This window comes from Triturus cristatus, chromosome 8, assembly GCF_964204655.1.
Source record: "Triturus cristatus chromosome 8, aTriCri1.1, whole genome shotgun sequence".
In the NCBI taxonomy this organism is placed as follows: Eukaryota; Metazoa; Chordata; class Amphibia; order Caudata; family Salamandridae; genus Triturus; species Triturus cristatus.
In genome coordinates this window covers 1,516,986,453-1,516,992,504 of record NC_140591.1, presented here as the reverse complement: position 1 = coordinate 1,516,992,504, position 6,052 = coordinate 1,516,986,453, and the positions used below count along the sequence as shown (strand labels likewise).

At 47.4% G+C, this 6,052-nt stretch overlaps 1 pseudogene; it reads right to left on the bottom strand.

Moving 5' to 3' along the window:
* Positions 1-2,538: 2,538 nt before the first annotated feature.
* On the bottom strand, positions 2,539-4,411 carry LOC146806025 (protocadherin-8 pseudogene; annotated as a pseudogene).
* Positions 4,412-6,052: the final 1,641 nt, after the last annotated feature.

The following is a 6,052-nucleotide window of genomic DNA, read 5'->3' as shown; positions in this document are numbered from 1 at the left end:
TTTGTGTGTCGTGTTTTCCAATTAACGTACAGCACTCGGTTAAGTGTGATACTGTGCCTCCAAAGGTAAGGGACAGGAGGGCATGATATGAAAGTGTGTATGGGTCCCCGAAGGTGGCTGATATCCTGACTCTATAAGAAGGAGAAACGGGCAGTATTAATCCATTCACTGGTCTTACCTTTGCGTCTGCGCCACTGACGTTGTCTTGCGCTGTGTAAAGACTTCCAGACTCGCCGCTGTCGCCTGAACAGGGCAAGTCGTCGCTGCACTCAGACTCGGTGATGATTGAAAGGTGAATCCTCTCTGAAAGGGCATCATTGTCTTTGGAGCTGCCGACTTCTGAGGGAGTAGTGTTGATAAGCAATTTGTCTTCCTCGCACCGTGAGATATGTTTTTTGTTTTTCTTGCACTTTGTGGCAACGGAGATTATAGCGGCTGAAAGCAATAGACTGCCCCCGGTCAACAAAGTAATGGAAAGGATCGAGGTGTCTAGTATCGCAGCTGTAGAGTGCAAGGTCATGAGCTGGTCTCTAGATGGCGCTGTGTCTGAAATAATTAAGTTAAGATACATGACAGAGGACATAGGTGGCGTCCCTCTGTCAGAAACAGCAACGACAGCAGATATGTATGTATGTATGTATGTATGTATGTATGTACCATGATACAAAAGAATTGCACACATATTGAGGACCGGAACTTGAATTGAATTTAACTCATTTTCTTAAATGCATCACTTTTCATTACTGTCAACAACAGTAAGGTTCAACAAATTCATTGGCTCATATCTAAATAACAGCTCCGCTCCTCTACTAATATGTGTAAATAGAACGATATATGTTAACTCATCTATTGCTGAATAACAGGAGAAACTGCATACATGTTTGCACGGATAAATCAAATCAATATTAAGTTTTTGTATGTTAATCTGTGCATTTTTCACTTAGGTTGACTCAATTATAGGGGAAGTGACTATGATTACTCGGGTGATATATAAAGACCATTATGCCCTGTAATTCCTCCCAAAAACAATATCGGTACTTCACCATGACTTTAATTGCATTAGACTTTTGCACTATACTTGTATTTTGAAATTCTGTATTTCCTTTCTACAATATGGATGAATTTGAAGTATATTTTGAGAAAAATGAACCTTTACTTTAAAATAATTGTCGTTGCATTGAAATGTCCAGTATGTCTTCACTATCTATTAATTAGCACTTGCACTGGCACTTTAAAAAAGACACTCTGGGCTAAGGTACTCTATGGTCCAGTCGAAGGCCTATCGCCGAAACGCGTAGACCGTCCTTACCGTGTGTGATGCCTTGTATCAACCTGAGAAGAATAAATATCAATTTGAAGTGTCGTTCGTGGTGCTGTGATCCTTATCTGAAAACCTCTGGGAGACCGAGGGAGAAGTGAAAGGAATTTTGCGATGTATGTATGTATGTATGCAGTGGTCGAAGTGGGGAAAAAAAAGTAGGGGAACTGTGAGTGTAGAATCAGAGGGCGGGAATAACCCGAGGATGGGGTTAGTGGGCGGAGTCAGAGGTGTGGCCAGAAAGAGCAAAACATCCCAATTTTTAGTATTTGTTCGGTATTTCACTGACCATTTACAACTTATTACATTATTTAATTCAACCAAGGGATACACATGTTTATTAAAGTTTGAATATGAGTTATTGACATTAAAATGTATTCACAAAGTGGGATACGTTTCCAATCACAGAATGTCCCAAATACATTTAAAAGTGGGAGCACAAGCCATTTGTCTCAGAGCCATGTAGTTTCTGACATCAGCACGTCTCCTCCCTTTTTCCACCTGAGCAGTTCAAACATGAATGACAAAATATCCCAGTTTGCAAATGTTTTCCACCTAAATATGGCTCTGCCATATTTGCCACATAATACACCATCTGCTTCATAATCTGATGATTTTAACTAATAAATTATTTGTAGCTCAAATGGGTCAAAAATTACAAAAAATGTGACTTGTTTTTGCTGCGAAGTGGAGGGCCCTTTGCAGAGGTTGACTGGTAACCTTTCTCACTGCTGCATTTGACTGTTACACTGGTACTAACGAGGCAACATATTTGTAGAGACGTTTACTATGTATAAACATGTCAAAATAATAAAGTATCAGAAAATATACCGCATTATGCTGCAGACTTTTTGTTTGCTGCATAATTTAGTCAACATTGTGGCATCATTTTGTTCTCTCTTGCTGCATAATTCTACTGGCCCCAAAGCAGGCAGCACATGTTAAAAGTGCTTGTGCATGGAGCAGAGAGGCCGTGAAGTTTGCGAACTTAGTTTGGTGTGCGTGCAAATCCTGCATTGCCGATCCCTGGTGAGTTGCACTATTATTGCTGAAACAAGGCCAACTGAGGTACCAGAGGGTGAGGCAGACTGACTTCAAAGGTCCTGTGACCTCAGTGACCAAGTACATAATGTATATAGTATTTATTAAGCGCAACAAACACCCCACGGGTACCCTGGTGCTGTAGATAGAGTGTATGCAATTCTAAGTGCGCCCAGGCATCAATTCATATACAGTTCTCCTGACATTTTGTTGATAGAAAATTTGGCCTGGTTGTCATTCAGGATTGCGAAAAATACTTCAGAGTTCACCCCTTCGTCCTCATCCGTTGCTTTGAGCTGCACCACTAGATAGTGCGGTGGGGCGCTGACGGGCAGCAGGATGTCCGCAGAGTCGTTCCTCAGCGGGGGGAGGTGATGAAGGGCGGGTTGGCATTCTGATCGACAATTTTGATCCTGATGAAGGCCAAGCTGGAGAGCTGTGGCAGCCCCTCGTCTCTGGCCTCTATCTCCACCTCTATCTCTTTCAGACTTTCGTAGACAAAAGGCCTCACTGCGTACAGGGACCCCGAGGCCGGGTCCATGGTGATTAAAGTAAACAGGGGGGCTCCCATCACCTCAGTGTCTCCCAGGTTGTAGGTGACCTTCCCGTTGTGCCCCAGGTCAGTGTCTCTGGTCACCACAGTGGTGATGTAGGAGCCCGGGGCGTTGTTTTTGAGGATAGAAACTTTATAGACGTGTTTAGCAGAGAAGGGCGGGTTGTCGTTCTCGTCGCTGACCCGGATGGTGAACTGACGGACGGTTTTGAAGGGCAGGGAGCCCAGGTCTTCGGCCACGATGGTGAGGTTGTACTCAGAGATCTTCTCTCGGTCCAGGGCTGTGGTGGTCACTATCATGTAGCTGTTCTCGTAGGCCTGCTGCAGCTTGAAGTGTCTGTCCAGGGTGCTGATCAGGGCCACGAAGCTCTCCCTGCTGGCAGCCTCGGCGATGTGCGCCACTCCGGCGGTGATGGAGGTCAGGGGGGTCACGGAGATGCTGGGCGCGTTATCATTGGCATCAGTGACGTGCATGATGATTTTACAGGTGGCAGAGAGCGGATTGGCGCCCAAGTCCTGCGCCTGCACATCGAACTCATAGGTCTACTTGGTTTCAAAGTCCACCTGTCCATCCAGAGTCAGCCGCCATGACCTGGAGTCCAGTTTAAAGAGCTCCCGGACCTCTGGGAAGACGTGAGAGGTGAAGTCGTAGACCACCTATCCGTTCACCCCTTCATCAGGATCGGCCACGCTCAGGGCCAGCAGCAGAGACCCCAATGGGACGTCTTCCAGCACCTGCACGGTGATCAGGGGGTGCTTGAACACCGGGCTGTGGTCATTGAAGTCCAGCACACGGACGGTGACGATGGCAGTGCCAGACAGGGCCGGGCTCCCTCCATCCTCGGCCACCAGCTCCAGGGTAACGGTGTCCTGACTCACCCTGTTCAGCTCCTTCACCAGCACCAGGTCCGCATACTTCACCCCGTCCGCCCGGGTCTGCACGTCCAGACTGAAGTAGCTGTTCACAGAGATCTGGTAACTCTGCACCGAGTTCATCCCCACATCCTCATCGATGGCGATGTCCAGGGGAAGACGGCTGCCTAGGGTGGCACTTTCTGAAACCTCCAGAGGAATCTCGGCTCTGGGGAAGCGGGGGGGGGGGAAGGGGCATTGCCATTGATGTCCCGGATCTCCACGTGCATGAGCCGGAGCTGCTCTTTGGAGAAGCTGACAACGTCCAGGGCCAGGGTGCAGTGCGGGGTCTCCCCACAGACCTGCTCCCGGTCTATGCGCTCCCCGATGGAGAGCTGTCCGTGGCTCTCCCGCACGTGGACCAGGGACGCTTTGAACTGCTTTATTAGGCAGAAGCTGCTGTGCAGTCTGTCCGCAGAGTTAAAGAGCAGATCCTCAGACAGCACCGCGATCACGGAGCCTGGCGGGTCCTCCTCGTAGGTGAAGTACCTGGAGGTGTCAGCCTGGGACAGAAGGCCGGTCAGATCAAGGAGCAGCAGCCAAAAAGGCACAACGGAGACCCAGAGCGATGTCTGACCGGAAGCCATCCTTGCTCTAACTGGAGCTTCGCCTCTGGCTCTCGGGACAAGCAGAATGTTCAGAGCGCGTGGCGTGTAAAAGTTTGTCTGAAGTTTCAGCACGAGTAGCCTCCTCTGTGCTGTAGCAAAACCCGGGCCACTTTAGGGGCATATCAACAAGGGCTTTATCTCTGCTTTTTGGGCTTTAAAAGCCAAAAAAGGAGAGATAAAACTAGCGCCCTATCAACAACAGGGTGCTAACATGCAAATTTGCATGTTAGCACCCTTTTACTCTACGCTTCCCCTTGCATCTCTAATGAGATGCAAAGGGGGTTTTCCAGAGTAAAATAATAGGAGAAATGTCGCTAAGCGACATTTCTCCTATTATCAAGAATGTCGCTAACCCTGTTAGAGACAAAAAAAGCAGCGCTAACCGCGGTTAACGCTGCTTTTTTACGTCTGGTATTTTTCTGAATTAGCCATGATATCCTATGGAAGGAGGATATCATGGCTAAGTTTGCCTGTCCCTATCAACAAGGTAACGTGAGATTATCGCTGGGTTTCCAGCGATAATCTCACATTAGCCTGTTAGCGTGAGGATTTTTATCGCTGATGAGATAAGCGTTGCTAATAGCACGCTATCTCAGCGATAAAAATTCACGCTAGCCGGCGATAATTATCCTAGCGCTAAGTGCGCTTAGAGATAATTATCGCCGGTTGTTGTTGATATGCCCCTTAGTAACTTATTGCAGCATCAATCCTTCTTAATGCGTGTTTTCTCCCTGCAGGCAGTTGTGGCTCCTGCATCGGAATGTGGTCTTTTATCCCCTTGGGGACATACCACCCGTGCAGACATATGGTAATGAGGTCCGTGCCGACCATTCAACCAGTTGCTGGAGGCAAATGGTCACCATTCCGAGCAAATGAGTCTGTCACTCAGGCCTCCGCAGGGGGACGCCTGTGAAGTGTAAGCAGCACCGTGTTTATGTGCAGAACCAAACTACCTACGGAGCTGCAATTGATACACGTGTTGTTCTAGCACAGTGGTCGCCACCCAGTTTGTTCGTAAAATGCTGCGTCCAGTGGAGCTAAAGTGCCGACTCTCACTGAAAAGGGTTTATTACAGAAAACAGTTCCTTAAATAAGGGAACTCTGGAAGACGCTGGAATATTATATGGTGCAGCAGGATGTCGGATACCACATGGACCTTCCCCTCATCATCGGATGAATAAGCAGATGAAGATCGGCTCACCAGAAGGCAGGAGACAATTGTAGAGCTGTCTTATTTAGAAATAGGCTGTTGGGGTCTCTGAAATTGCTTAGGTAAATCGTCACCAAAATGTAGAGGGTAAACTCGTAGCTGTCGGTCAAGACCACGGAGGTAGACAGGAAGATACAGAATGGACGTAACAAGGGCCGAATAATTTCATGAGCTATAAAAGAATGAAGCGGTCCTCAGTAATGCGAGGCAGTGCTTGAAAAGGATTCGACATCCCGACATTACTTCTATATTGCCCGTCATTGGGTGAGACTTCATCTGTAAATTTTTAGGCAACAAATAATACGGAGGCTATTTTAACAAAGCGGTTTCAGCACCATTCGGACACGAAAGTTCCCAAACTATAGGGGCCCGATTCACAGAACTAACTGAAGACAAAATCCTAAACTTAC